At 40.9% G+C, this 15,474-nt stretch overlaps 1 protein-coding gene across 3 annotated transcripts in view; it reads left to right on the plus strand.

Annotated features, from left to right (window-relative positions):
* TTC27 (tetratricopeptide repeat domain 27) overlaps nt 1-15,474 on the plus strand; it is a 144,032-nt gene that overhangs the window by 90,816 nt on the left and 37,742 nt on the right. The window lies entirely within an intron of this gene.

A 15,474-nucleotide genomic window follows, 5' to 3' on the forward strand; every position in this document is an offset into this window, starting at 1 on the left:
ATTTTCTGTCCTCATGACTGGTGAGCTCGTCTCCGAGCTGAGACCCTAGTCTCTGATACATTTCTTGCTTGTCACTGAGAGTAGACAGGCTGGTTTTCTCTTAGTCGCTTTCTTTTGTGCTTCTGTTAGTCATTTTTCTATTTCATTTTGTTATTTCAATTAACTGTCCTTAACGCAAATACAGCTATTAAAATTAGGTCCCAGTTTGAGTAGATGTGCTAGGAAGGAAATGAATGAGAGTCAAAATTACAGACAGTATGGGGCTCTGCAAGTAATTGCTGAAGTCAATACTGAAAGAAAAACTTCTATATAAATAGGGTAATATATAGAATGGTAGTTGATCATTTTAAGGAAGAAAAGTCTGTATTTACATATGCACAAATATTTTTAAATATTTAAAAAATTTTTAAAGGTTTGAAAAGATAATACAAAAGGAAACTGCATCTTTAAAATAAGTAACTAACAAGCTAAATCCACAGGAGTGGACCTAATTTTGAGGGGAAAGAGATCAGCTTACTTTGTATTTAATGATATGCAGTTAGTAAAATGATTTTATTCCCAGAAATGGTCATTTTTTTAAACCAAACTTTCTCTATAACTGCTTTCCTAATCACCAAAGTCACACATAACTGTCAACCATGCTCCTGGCAAACATACACCCTGACTTGGTGTAACTCTATGTATAATACTGATTTATAATCAGCTACTAATGTTTACTGAGCACTTACTATGAGCCAGGTACCTCATTGAGCACTTTGCGGGTATTTGAACCCAGACAGTCTGACTCCAGAACCTGCACTCTGTTTTTTTAATGTGGTGAAAATTGCTTAACATAAAATTTTTCATCCTAGCCATTTCTCACTGTGTAGTTCAGTAGTGTTAAGTACCTTCACTTTGTTGTGTAGCCATTGCCACCCCCATCTCAACAGCTTTTTGCATCCTGCAAAACTGAAACCCTGTGCCCATTAAACAACAGCTCCCTGTTCTCCACCCCCAAGTCTAGTCCCCGACAACCACTCTGCTTTCTGCCTCTGAATTTGGCTACTCTAAGTACCTCCTATGGGTGGAATCATCCACTACTTGTCCTTTTGTGACTGACATATTTCACTTCGTGTAACGTCCTCAGGTTCATCCATGTTGTATCATATGTCAGAATTTTCTTTCTTTTAAGGCTGAATAATATTCCAATGTGTGCATATACCAGTGTGTTTATCCATTTGTGGCTGGACACTGGGTGAGAAGTGAGAAGTGCTGTGGTGAACAAGGGTGTACAGAAATGGTCGTTTTTGAACTGGGTAGTCTTGGGGCATATTTTTACATTGAAATAAAATCAGAAGTACTTTTTTTTATGATAGATGGAGCTAGTTGCTTAATTTCCTCACTCTGTGTAGTAAATACGATGAGAACCTTCCAAATCAGCTGGCCGGTGAGATGCCTGGAGAAGAGAGGAGGACAGGTGGGAGTACGGAAAATCAGCAGACGCTAACAGTTGCATTTGGCAGCAAGGATGCTTAACATAGACTTAGAGTTGGTTTTTGTTGACAGCTTGCTCTAACTCATGGGTCCTCAACTGGGGACGATTTTGTCCCTGTGTCGTTTGGCAATGGTGGGGAGGTGAAGGGGTGTACTACTGACATCTAGTGGATGGAGGCCAGGAATGCTGCTAAACATCTCATGATGCACAGCACAGCCCTGCACCGTAAAGAATTATCTGGGCTGAAGTGTCGATAGTGCCAAGGCTGAGAAGCCCTGTACTAACTTTATTATCACTAGACTTTTTTGGTAGAAAATAGAACTCAGTTTTGTACTATGAAAATTATACTTTTATGGAAAGCTGTATCATATCCTTGCTTATCTTAGTAGCCTCTGCTTAAAGTTCACCCAACCACCGCAGCCCTAAGGAGTGGGGAAAATAAATTCCCTTGGTCAGCCTCCGTGGTCTAAGTTAAACCAGAGCCGGCTGTCTCACAGATGTGAGTAGTTTTCTCCAGAACACAGTCTCTTCTTAATGTCCAGCCTTAACGTTTTCCTTGTGCCTCACTGGCTACTCCTTCTCAGTCTTTTTGCTGGTTCCCAGGGGTTATTCCTTGGCCTTTAACTCTGTCTACACTTACTCCCTTGATTTCATCTAGTCCCCTAGCTTCAAGTACTGTCTACATGCTGACAACTCCCAAGAGTTTATTTTCAGTCCTGTCTGCTCCCCTGAACTCTAGACTACTGCAGCTCACTGCTTCCTCACTTTCCCCATTTGTTATTCAAACTTAACGTTCTAGTATCTGACACACTGTTCTCCCCCTCCTAAGAGCTTTTGCCCCCAAGGTCATCCTCATCCCTGTAAGTGGCGGCCCATCTGGCCTTGGAGTCATCCTTGATTCCTCTTTGCCTCATACCCCACATTGAATCCGTCAGCAAACCCTACATCTGCCTTCAAAATATATCCAGAAGCAGACAGCTGCTTACCATCTGCCACCATTCTGGTCACACCCCCATCATCTCTCACCTAGTTCGTATATTACCTCCTTACTGGTCTTCCTGCCTCTATCCTTCTTACCATCTGCCTGGTCTCAGTGAACATCTAGATTGATCGTTTCGAATGCCAGTCAGGTGTGTCACTCTGGCTCACTGCCAGCACCCCTTCCTGGCTCCCAGGGCTCCCTCAAGCCCAGCTCCTGTGCTTCTTTACCATCCTCCTCCCACCTTCCCCCTCACTCACCCCACATGAGCCTCCTTGTTCTTCCCTGACCATCCTGGCACGTTTCTGCCTCAGGGTTTTAGTACTTGCTGTTCCTCTGCCTGGAATGTCCTTCTTCCAAATACCTGCCTGACTCGCTCCATTACCTCATTCGTGTCTGTGCCCAAATGTCGCTGTCTCAGAGGCCTTCGTGTTCATTCTATTTAATGATCACTTTCCACCCCTACCTCACACTCCTTGTTTGTTTTCCTCCATAGCACTTACGCCTTCTATTATTATATATAGCTAACTTTGAAAAAATCTGTCTCTCCTCCACTAGGAGGAGAAGGCAGAAGTTTTTATCTGTGTGGTTCATCTACATTTTTCTAGTGCCTGTAACAGTCCCTAGCACAATTGGGTCTTTAATAAATAATTGTTGAATGAGTGAACGCATATCTTCAACCAGTTATTCAGTCAAGTATGTGTTAATTGTCTGCTGTGCACATCGCGCTAAACCAGAGGAGGAAGCAATAGCAGCAGGTCGCCGGGTGGCCTGGCTTGTACCCACTGCTACAGTCTAGTGAAACGGGCAGAGACCACACTGCCAACAGTGTGAGGCATCAAAGAAATACCCAGCGAGTGATTTGTAACTCACTCGTTTTACAGAGGCCAAGGAGACCATTTTTGCCTTTGGTAGACAATGAAGAGAGGATGGTGAATTTGGCTTTGAAGCATACATAGTACCTAAATCAGCCAAGGCAAGGGGAGTGGTGAGGGCATTCCAGGCAGGTGAACAGTATGAGCCCAGCCCTGGGAATAGAAAGGGAAGGGGCATGTGTGCGCGTGTGCACTGGGGAAACAGTGCTAGTGAACAGGCTGGTTTTTCAGAGTGGAAGAGAATAGACCAGTCCCAATGGGAAAGCTAGACTGCAGCCAGATTATGGAAGGTCTCAAGTGTGAGGCTGAACTCTTTGGGTTTTTTATTTGGCAGACTGGGAGCCATTGAAGGGTTGATATGTGTTTGGCTTTGTTTCAGGGAAGGAATGTGGTATGCATGGAGGTGAATTAGGAACATTGTTTTGGCAACACTGTGGCCATGGGAGATACTAGATGTAGACAGTCTTAGGAGACTGTAGCAATGGTCTAGTGGGACAGTTGTCAGTGTGGGTGGAGCAGTAGGAAAGAAGAGATGGATGTGAGGGAATTTGTAAGAGAGGGCTTAACAGGGCTTGGGGGTCTCGTATAATTTTGAATTAATTACTTAGCAAGACAAAGAAATGACAATTGCTCAAAGCAGCATCACAGTAGAAACAGATGTTATGTGAGGATATTTTGCGGTTTGTCATGTGGATCCAATTCAGGCAGGCTGTAAGCCAGGCCAGAATGTGCAGGCACATGATGCCGCAGTTGTACAAAATTACTAGGAGATGCAAATGTGCGCACCGTAGACTTATAACTTGCGATCCACGTTTGAACTGTCCCCAAAGAAGGAGAGCTCTGACATGCTATTGTCTCCTCTAAGTCCTCAAATGAAAGGAAAACAGAAACATAGAATTTTAAAGGTTTGGTGGGGAGGGTATATAGTTCAGTGGTAGAGTGCATGCTTAGCATGCATGAGGCCCTGTGTTCAATCCCCAGTACCTCCGATAACTAATTTACTAAATAACCAACCAACCAACCTCCCCCCACCAAAAAAATTCTGTCTCCCCTTTTCAGACGTATCCAAGCAGTTGGGTTTAATAACAACATTCAGGCAAAATGAGAGTGATACTTGAATGGCTTTTGTGCATTGTAATGGCTTCCTGAAATAAAATTGGTAAATAGGAGAGTTTGGTTTTCTATCAGGGATGGTCTACAAAACGAAATGCACCGTCTATGGCGCATTCTTAGAGAACCGGAAGACGTGTGTACCATTTGCATTCGTGCTCTTGAGCTTGCCAGCTGTCATTCGCTTACACCTACCTATACCATTTTCCCGAGTAACTTCTGAAACTACTAAAATTCAGCCTTAGACTTCTGGGGTTTGTGGACTGTTGGAAGCTGAAGAAAGTGAGAGGAAGTGGTCACCAAGCCTCCCAAGCAGGATTTCATAGACTTAAAGCCAAAATTAAACCATAGGCCCTTAGGTAGTTGTTATTCTCATTGCCCCCTACTTTTTTGCAAAAAGTAAGAACAAAGAAATCACTCAGCTATCAAGCTAGTATGTGCAGCCCTAAAAAAGGAAAATGCCACTTCCTATCATTTTCCACCCCTCCTTCAACATACATACGGCATTCCTTTTCTTTTGTCAGTTTTCTCCCTTTAAAATTTTTAAATTTTCCTGAGTGTTCTTCCTCGGTTAACTGGCCGCTCACCTTGGTGAGGTTATACGATATTACTGGCAGTGTATCTGTGCAGAGACACGGATTGGTGGAAGGGCTGTAGGAGTTGAGAGGAGGTGCGTGGTCACTGTGGACTGACGGGGCCAGAGATGCGACAGGGCTTAGCTCAGCTGTTCACTGACTGGTGGGAAGTAGGTCGATGTTCGAGAGGGGAGCTAGCTTCACAGGTAGGTGAAGAGCATGAAGAAAGGTGAGGATTTGAGGATTCACTAAGCATCAGTGGCCATCCCAGTTTATGCCTTTTATCCTGGTAACCTGTCCACTTTAGCGTTTGTCCCAGATTTTTAATTTTTGAATGAAGTGCTGTTATTAATAGTTACATTAGAAGAAGTTGGAATGGGTTTTCCCAGAGAACCACTTTGTTCTTCCATCTCTGGCCATAGCCTCATCTGGTGTTGTGCTCAGCACGTGTGTAGTGGATGGAGCTCCTACTGTACAACGTGCTCAGATCTGAAAGATGACCAGTAGGAGCCTCTTTTCCCCCAGCCCTGTCCAGTTGCACCTTAACTCACATTGCCCCTTCAAGGACAGTGTGCAGGATGCTTGCTGAGAAGACCAACTGTGCTTGCTCTGAGTGGTCGAGGATTGCCACCTCCTTCACATCTTGGGTGGTGGTAGGAGAAATGTTTGAGCCAGTGTCTCAGTAAGCCCTTTGGAATATATCAGACGTGTGTGCCAAGTTGTGGCCTGTGAGGTGCGTGACGTTGCTTGGCTACCAGTTGGCAGGATTAGTGGGAAATGTGGGGAATTGTAGGCTAGATGTCTGGGGAGCACAGGCAGAGCAATCCTGCCAGAAATAAAAGCGCATGGAGAATAGTCTGAATTCTCTTTCTGTGGGGTTTTGGTCACTTACTGGATGGTCTAAATGTACCACTATTCCTACGTTATATACTGCTTGGTAACATTTATGTAGTTTATAATAAACCCTTTTGGCCATAATCATCTCCAAAAAGCAGACAAATAAATATGTTTTAGCGGACAATTAAGTCAGTTTTCACTTGTCAAGAGAGTTAATGACTGTATAACTGGCACAATATGTAGTGGATATTTACATTCCACCCCAGGGACTGCAGTCATATCACTGGTCACATGCAAACCAGAAGACCCAAGTCTTCTGAAGAAATATTAGCATATATGTCAAAAGTTGGTTGTTGTTTTTTTAATAGAAAGCATGTCCAAAGATGACGATTTACTACGCAGCTATAGGAGGTGCATTTTCATGTCATTCTGTGAGGCTGGACTTTTTATCTAGAGCAAAGGAAAACGAGCGAAGCTCGTTTAGAAAATTAGTTGATGCCAAATTTTCTTGTGCATGTATGAAAAGTGAGGTCATAGCTGTTAATATGCTAGCTCTTTTAGCAGAAGTCGTTCATTAACAGTTGAATTTGCCAGTTTTATATCAGTAACATCAGGTGCTTCAGATAGAAAACTCATTAATTTGGTTCTCATAATGGTTTTAATTTTTTTTCACCCAATTGGTGGACTCAAAATAAAATTTTTGGAAATTCATTCTATCAAAGGTGAAATACCTGGCATTGTTCTAAATGCTATAGTTATTTCAGTTAAAAAGTTAAACATTGGAGATTAAAGTATTTCCTTTAGTGGTGACAATAAGGATACAAGTGTCGGTGGAGTGTGGTAACGTGGTAAACATGAATGCTCTTCCTGAATTAAGAAAACCTGTGGAGCAGAAATGCACTTGGAACTGGTTACAGTGGTAGGCATAATGGTCCAAACAAGCTGCTACCATTGGGAATAAAAACTAGCTGTTGTCATTTACAATATTTTCATATTCACTGTTTGAGTAATTGAACTACAAAATTCTTGTGACTTAAATTCCTCTAGTATGGCAGTATATGCTTTCTCTTTTAGCTACACATCAGATAGGGGACTTTGAAAATGTTTTGAGTTTTTGAAGAATTTATCTGTCAATTTACATATCCTACAATGATAGGAACCTTTTTTTTTTTTTAAGGAGTCTGTGTTTTGACTGCATTGTGTTCAAAATCAATTGGAAATCTTTTATGTATTTAGTTAATGGAGTTCAAGAAAACATCAGCTTTTAAAGCTTTTAGCAAATTATTATTATTGAAAGCAAACTTTTGAACAGGAGGACATTGAAATATATCTTGAAGAGGAAACAATGAGAGTTCAGATGATGTACAGGATTTACTTCTAAAATATATAATCTCTCTTTTGACCATCTCTACTATATTAGTCTTCTAAGGGCTGTCATAACAAAATACTACAAACTGGGTGGTTTAAACCACTGAAGACATTTATTTTTTCACAGTTCTGGAAGGCAGAAGTTCAAGATCAAGGTGCCTTCAGGCCTGGTTTCTGGTGAAGTCTCTTTCTGGCTTTTAAAGGGCTGCCTTCTCACTGTTTCTTCACATGGCCTTTTTTCTGTGCACATGTAGAGAGACCTCTGGTGTTTTTCCTTCTTCTTAAAAGGACACCAGCCCTATTGGACTAGAGCCCCACTATTATGATTTCATTTAACCATAATTATCTCCTTCATGCCCTATCTCCAAATATGCTCACACTGGGCTTTGGGCTTTAACATATGAATTTTAAGGGGGATACAATTCAATCTGTAACATCTACCTAGGAGGAATCTTTTCTTTGTAACCTTTTTCATTATGACATTTTCAGTTACACAAAATACAAATAGCAGAGAGACCAGAATAATGAGTCCCCTCCCATGTGCCCATCAACCAACTAACTTTAACAGTTATTAACTCATGACTAACTCATGACTGATCTTGTTTCATCTGTATATCCCATTCTATCCCATATTATTATTCTTTTTTAATTTTTATTTTTTTGGAGGGGGAGAGGTCTGTTTATTTATTTACTATTAGGTTTTTGTTGTTTTTTTTTTAATGGAGGTACTAGGGATTGAACCCAGGAGCTTGTGCATGCCAAGCACATGCTCTGCCACTTGAGCTATACCCTCCCCCATGCCCCATATTATTTTGAAACAAATCCAATATATTACTTCATTTTTAAATGTTTTAGTATGTATCTGTAGAAAAGAATCATTGATAGAGAAAACTTACTTGATGAATTTTGTCGTATTAAAAATATTTGTTGAAGAAAGGTACTCTAAATGGAGGCCGAAGTCAATACCTAAGAAAAATATTTATAAGCTTCAAATTAACAAAACTAGAATTAAGAATATCCTCTGTTTAGCAGAAGTTGCTCTGAGCTTACCAGTCATCTCAGCACATTAAAAAATTTTCCCCAGCTTTATTGAGAAATAATTGACATATAACAGTGTGTAAGTTTAGGGTATACAACATGATGAGATTTGATGCATGTATATATTGTGGATGATTACCACAATAGCATTAGTTGACACCTCTGTCACCTCACATAATTACCTTTGTGTGTATGTGTGTGTGTGTGTGTGTGTGATGATAACATTTAAGATTTACTCTCTTAGCAACCTTCAAGTATATAACACATTATTGTTACCTATAGTCACCATGCTGTACATTAGATCTTTAGAACTTACTCATCTTATAACTGAAAGTTTGTACGCTTTGACCAACATCTCCCCTGTTCCCCCCAACCCTCAAAACTCCTAGCAACCACCGTTCTACTGTTTTTATGAGTTTGGCTTTTGAAGATTCCACATATAAGGGAGAACATATGGTATTTGTCTTTCTCTGTCTGGCTTATTTCACTTAGCATAATGCCCTCAAAGTTCATCCATGTTGTTGCAAAGGCAAGATTTTCTTCTTTCTTATGGCTGAGTAATATTCCATTGTGTGTGGGCACACACACACATGCAACTCTTTATCCATTCATCTCTTGGCAGTTTGTTTACGTGTCTTGGCTGTTGTGAATAATGAATGCTGCAGTGGGCATGAGGGTGCAGGTATCTCTTTGAGGTAGTGATTTAATTTCCTTCAGCTATATACTCAGCAGTGGGATTGCTGGATCATATGGTGGTTCTATTTTAAATTTTTCCTGAGTGCATTTAGAAAGAATGTTTTCTCAACTAAAATCATTATGACCTGCAGAGAAGAGTTTTAACAATTTTCAATGTATTAACAATAAATTTGACACCACTAAAGAACAACTTTGAAATAGACAGCAGACAATTTTATGAAAAATTTAAAGTACTAAGATATTGAAACAAAGTTTATCAGAAAAATATCGATGACATAGTATTAGATATGACTAAGGAGCTGATTAAAGTATATGAATATCTACTAAGAAAAATTAATTTTAATTCTGTAATATATTATGGAAATATGCAAAGTCACAATATATAGCTTGTTTAATGTTCCTTTTGTTATTTTTAAATGGTCAGATAATCAGCATTTAAATTTTCTTTAATAAATTTTTATTTTTCAGTAAATAATTCTACTTTTGAAAATGGTTTTCTAGTAGAACCATCTTATAGATCCCCTGATATAGTAAAACCAATTTGTTGAGTAACAATTTGTTGGCCAACAAATAAGATCTTTTTAAAGTCATGTGATTTTAATTATTTTTTAATGCCTTGTTTCTCTTTAAAAAGTACTGCAGTTTGAACGGTACATTATGTGGTGGCCTAACTGAGCATTATCAAGATCCTGCTGTGAACCAGCCCTGGATGTGGGGGTGAATTAGACCATGTCAGCCTATCAGCAGAGAGCAGACCGTTCCCCCTGGACAGTGATATGAATAGTACTAGCTTGGGAAGGCCCTTAAGTGCCCTTCCTCAGGATTAGCTAACCCAGAGATGTGGAAGTCTGTTGTGGTTTTAAATAAAAGAGTGATACGACAAAAGTGGCATTCTAGGAAGTTTAAATAAGGCATGAATGTCATGGATGAGTGACCGATCAGTGGCTTTAGCAGTAAGGATGAGAAGATAAAACAGGGTGAAGCTCACTATTAAGGAAAATTTTCTGGGACTTATTCACTAGATTGGCAGGACTGAGGCAGAGTTTGGAATCCAAGAGCATGCCAGTTTTCTCAGTTGTCTGATTTAAAAGGAAATGCCCCTATTGATAGGTGTAGAGAATTTGGGAGGAAGGGAAAATATCTTTGGTAGGGGAAGATGATGTGATTTTGAGTGTTGAATATGAAGACTTTGCTCTAAGTAGAGGTGGCTAATGGTCCACTGGGCATAGCGGCCTGAAGCCCAGTAGTGTGGTCAAGAACTGAGCTTGCAGATTGGGGCTTTTCCATGGAAGTAAGGTGGAGCCATGCAAGTGAATGAATTCTTTACAGAAGACTATATTGAAAGAGAACACCAGGCAAAATCTTGAACTTTGGGCATCTCTAGCAGTTGGAGGAAGGCAGAAGAAATAGCACCAGTGAAATATGCTTCAAATAAAATATACCAGAGTCTTGACAGGAGAGATAGAAGGACCCCCAAAGAGGGGATTCATGGAAGAACAAATATCAGGAATGTGACAGGTAGTGATACCGTCTAAGGAGGGCGAAGACAAGTTCATTGGATTTGGAGCTCACTAATGACCTTCAAAGCTTCAGGAGGCTGAAGAGTGTGTGGCCGATGAGGAAATGGACATAACATTTATAGACTCTTCATTGAGCAAAGAAATGAGAGTCAAATTGTAGAGTATTGTCCCAAGGGGCAGAAGAGTCCAGTAAAACTTTTCAAGTTACTGGGAACCTTTACCTGGTTAAACCCCACAGATGACAGAGAGATTGAGTGCTGTAAAGAGAAGGGGGATGATAACTGGGGCCTGTCTTTCTAGGGAAGAGTGGGATGAGGACAAGGAATGAAGGTGTTAGGTCTGGACACAGGAATCATGTTTCTAACAAGACAGGAAAGAAGGTGAGAGCATTAATAGTATAATAGCAATTTCTATTAAGCATCTTCTGTGGTCTGAGCTAGAATATAAGTGTAAATAAACTCTTTATAAACCATTTTGAGGTATTGGCGGGGGGATGTGCTACAAAAGCCTCTTGCCCTGCTGTGGTTTATATGGGCCAAATGGAGAGAAGAGGCAGAATAACTGCCTGTGACTGGGGGTAGAGTCAGCAGACACCAGGCTTTGGGGGCCTAGTGATGGCGCTGGGACTGGGATGTGGGAAGGCCTGATGGAGACGTTATGAACTAGGAGAAACACTTGGGAATTGAATAGGAGGCAAAAATTAAGAAAACGTGTTTCAGGAAAGGAGACTAGCAGATGCAAAAAATGTAGCGAGCAAAGATTTCTTGGTAACTGTAGCTTTTGATTTTTTATTTTTACATTCAGTTATAATAATAATACTAGCAGCTAACATTGAGGATTTACTAGGTGCCCGGTACTATTCTAAGCATTTTTCATATCTTTTGAATCCTCAACACAATCCCTGAGGTATTTACCATTTTGTCCCCTCATTTCACAGATGAGGAAACAGAGGGATAATTAATTTACACCAGACCCCACAGCTTATGTGATGGGTGGAGCTGCTGTGTGAACGTGGGCTTTCTAGTTCTATAGCATCTACTCTTAACCTCTGCTGTTTTGCCTCTGGAGGATGTTGTCTGATGTTAGGAGGGACTGGCCATGTGGCTGAGATCCAGGTAGAAGTTATGGAAAGCCTTGAATACAAGACTGGGAGGTTTGAAGGTTTTTCTGCCTTTAATAAAGAACCAGCAGGGCTTTCTGATCAGGAGCAAAATGAAGTTATAACTTTGATGTTTTGGGACATTCCAGCACGTGACGGTGAGGGAGTCTCTGCAAGACCAGGGAGTTTGGGAGGAAGCAAGGCAGCCCTTTCCAGCTATGCTGCATGTAAGACCAGACTTCTGTGGTGTAATACTCTGCTAGAATTGTTCATTATCCTGAGAGCTTGTGCTCTTCCTTGATTTGTAGGGGTTAACTTTCTCTTTCCTTTCAACTTTTGAAAGAAAAAAAATGTTTTTATTTGAAACGGACAGAGTTTCTTTTGTGTCCTTGTGTTATTGTGGTGGAGAGATTCAGGGAAGATTGGAGCTTACATTCCAGTGAAGAGATAGGATGAACATATGTGAATAATATGTAGAGAAAAAAGAGATTCTTTCCTTTTTGTTCTTCCTCTCTCATATTGGTAAGCAATAAAAAATGAAACTCTGAAGGTCTGACTTGCATCACTGCCAAGAAATACGAGCCCCACGATAACATCTGGGCTGTAGCTGGGGCAGAGGGAGTTGGGGGCAAAGCTTGGCTGCCATAGACCTGCCTCTGCATCCTGGTAAAATCCCAAAGTAAATCACTTCAGCTTCCTCTTTGGTAAAGTGGAGTTATCATCCCTGCCTCAATTTGCTGCTGGGAAAATCAGAGCCAAAGTGTATAAAGTGTCTAGCGTATTTCCTGGCCCGTAGGAAGTTCTCAGCTGTCGTAGAAATTTCTATCCTGCCGTTGTAGTGTGGTAGAAAATCACTGTTACCCCATTCATGGCCAAAAAATAGGGAGGTGTATCTAACAGGAGAGTCTCCTGCAGATGATCCGTGAACACCTGTGTTACCTCGTATTGTCAATTGTCTGGAAAGAGAGCAAGCACAAGAATCAGTGGTATCCAAATCTAGGACAGGAATTAGAGGAGGGAACTAAACAATTAATAGCCTATTTAGTAAAAGAAAAAAGTGTGTATGAAATTTAATTGTTCCTATTTGTTGAAATTTAGTTTAAAGGAAGACACTGAAATAGAGGGAACTTTGAGAGAGTGAGAGAAGCTGACATGTTAAGACTTGCGTTTCCTTGGGGAAGAGAACTTAGTATTTGGCAAATGAGAAATTTGATAACAAAAGAGTTGGTGGTGTATATATTTTTTTAAATATGAAAACTGAGTGTCAGTTTAGGAAAAGCTACTACCAAACAATGTTGATATCTTTCTTGGATTTGGCTTCAGTCATTTCCTGTTTAATGAAGCCACATTCAACGACTTATCTGCATTTGGGGTTGTGGGAATGAGTCAGGGATGTGGAAAAGAGAAAATGGAGACAATAGCTTGGCTTCAGGATTCGAGTGTAACATTTGACACTTTATTATATGGGACATCAGAAAAATTCAGTCAGTCCTATAGGAAAATTAGTGAAAAAGGATGAAGCCACTGATTATTCATTCATTCTACAGAAACCATGAGGGGGAGGGAAATTTGAGTAGGAGGCCCACAGTTTAAGGAAGGAAATTGTAGTACATAAGCGAATAACAACTACGGCAGATGTGCTTCAAGTACCCCTCCCTGTAAAACTTAACTGTGCAGTCGTGAAAGTAACCCATGCCCGTTTTCTGGTGGACCTCGGAAGAGCAAACTGTTCAATTTCTATTTTGATTATTGGGTTATTGAAAATTTTTTTAATTGAAGTATAATCAGTTACAGTGAGTCAGTTTCTGGTATATATAATGTCCCAGTCATCCATTTATACATATATTCATTTTCATGTTTGATTGTTGAGGTTTAAATAAGTGTCACAGTCGCTCTCTTTATTGCACACCAGGAACCAGGAACCGTTTTGTGGCTTTAGGCATATCATTTCCTTTCTAGGTCTCATTTTTTTTCTCAGTCTCTTTTCAGTTGATTTCTAAGGCCTCTAATTGAATTGATTTCCTCCTGGTTCCTCAAACCTACTGATTCTAAGTATTTTATTTGCATCATCAGTGTACTTGTTTTGCCACTAGATGGCACTGATGTATCTTTCAACCATGTCACCTCCAGGTTCTCAGTCTGGGATCTGAAGGAGCCTTGGTGTTTTTGCTTAATCCACCCCCGTTTAACAACTGGGAAGCGGAGACCCCGAGGTTAAGTGACATGGCCAAGTCACACAGGTCCTCTGAGCTTCTTGAATCCCAGTCACCTCTCTTTCCCCTCTATTCCACTGTTTCTCTAGGGACTTTGTGAGAGAAATTCAGAGAGAGGTCATGTTCTCAACCATTCTGGCTTTTTGATAATTATTTTTAAAATAATTTTAAACCTTTTTTTAAGTACCTGTATCATCACATTCAAAGTAAGTAGCCGGCCTGCTTCTGTGTTGTCTTGGTTCCCTCAGAGAAAGAAGCTGGCTGTCAGCTTCTCAAGACCCCTGCCCTGCCTGCGACTGGCCTGCCTTTGGTTTGCCCTGGAAATACGCTCCACAGACACCTCAACCAGAGCCTCCCTACCAGAGGACTGTCTCCCTCCACTCCTCCCAGTCCCTTGGTGGCAAGTTTGCCTTCAGCTCTCTCCTCCAGCTAAATGTGGCCGTCCATTCTTCTGCTTCATCTTGTGCCCTTGCCTAATCAGGAGAGTTGGGTGCGGGGAGTAGCTAATGCCCTAGTTATTCAAAAATTGTTCTCCTGGGTTTTCTCCGCACATGTTCCCTGGACTCCCCTGCCCCCACCCTTTACTGGCGACAGGGATGGCACTGCCATAAATCATGGCTGTGTGTGGGCAGAAGGACGGACTGGGCGGCAGTGTGGCCACATGGGGAGGACCCGGGCTCTGGAGTCATGCTGACTGGGCCTTGAACCTTGCCTCTGTCGCTGGCTGACTCAGTGGTGCAGGGTCACATCTTTAATGAGGGTAATATTTACTACCTTGTAAGGCTGTTGTGAGGAACAGATGAGGTAGTGTGTGGAAAGCTCACCTTATCAGTGCTTGGCACACAGAGCAGGTGCCCATTGAGTGCTGAGCATCCTGGCTGCTATTGCATGAGGAGGAACGGGGGTGACTGTATTGTGTGAGACATGGGAGCCTGAGGGAGGCTCGGCCAGAGGAGCTAGTTTTTTTAATGGAGAAGGAAAGGAGGGTTGCAAGTATGCTAGGGTCTATGTCAGTGTTTAGGAGAAATAGTGTAGAACTATGCGGCCCCGTCCGGTGGCCACGGGCCACGTGGGACAGTTGAGCACTTGAAATGTGGCTGGTCCAAACTGAGATGTGCTGTAAGTGTCAGATATATATCAAGTTTCAAAGACTTTGTATGGAAAAAAAGAAAAGAATGTAAACTATCTCAATAATTTTGTATGTTGATAACATGTTGAAATGATATTTTGGATATGTAGAGTCAAATATGTTACTAAAATTAATTTCATCCATTTCTTTTTACTTTTTCAATGTGGCTACTAGAAAATGTCATGAGGCTAGCATTCTGTTTATGTCTGCTAGCATTGGGCTAGAAGATAGAGACCTTTGGTACCCAACCATGTACAACTTCACTTGGGGGAAATCATGTGAGAAGTGTTTTGGTTCTTTTTTTTTTTAAATTTCTTTTGAATTTTTTCTTTTATGATGTGCTGTTCTTAAAACCATGACCATTATAAATCAAGGTGCCAGTCAGTGTTGGTAATATAGGTTAAGTAATAGTTTAAAATGAAAACAAGAAAACATGTATACCAAATATTCTCCTTAGTCCCCGAAATTCCAAGGACCTCAACTGAGTATTATTGTATGAATGTATTATTGATGGTTTAGTGGGTCATCCACCAGCAATTATAAGATCTAGAGCTGTTTTTT

This window comes from Camelus ferus, chromosome 15 (assembly GCF_009834535.1).
Source record: "Camelus ferus isolate YT-003-E chromosome 15, BCGSAC_Cfer_1.0, whole genome shotgun sequence".
Taxonomy (NCBI): Eukaryota; Metazoa; Chordata; class Mammalia; order Artiodactyla; family Camelidae; genus Camelus; species Camelus ferus.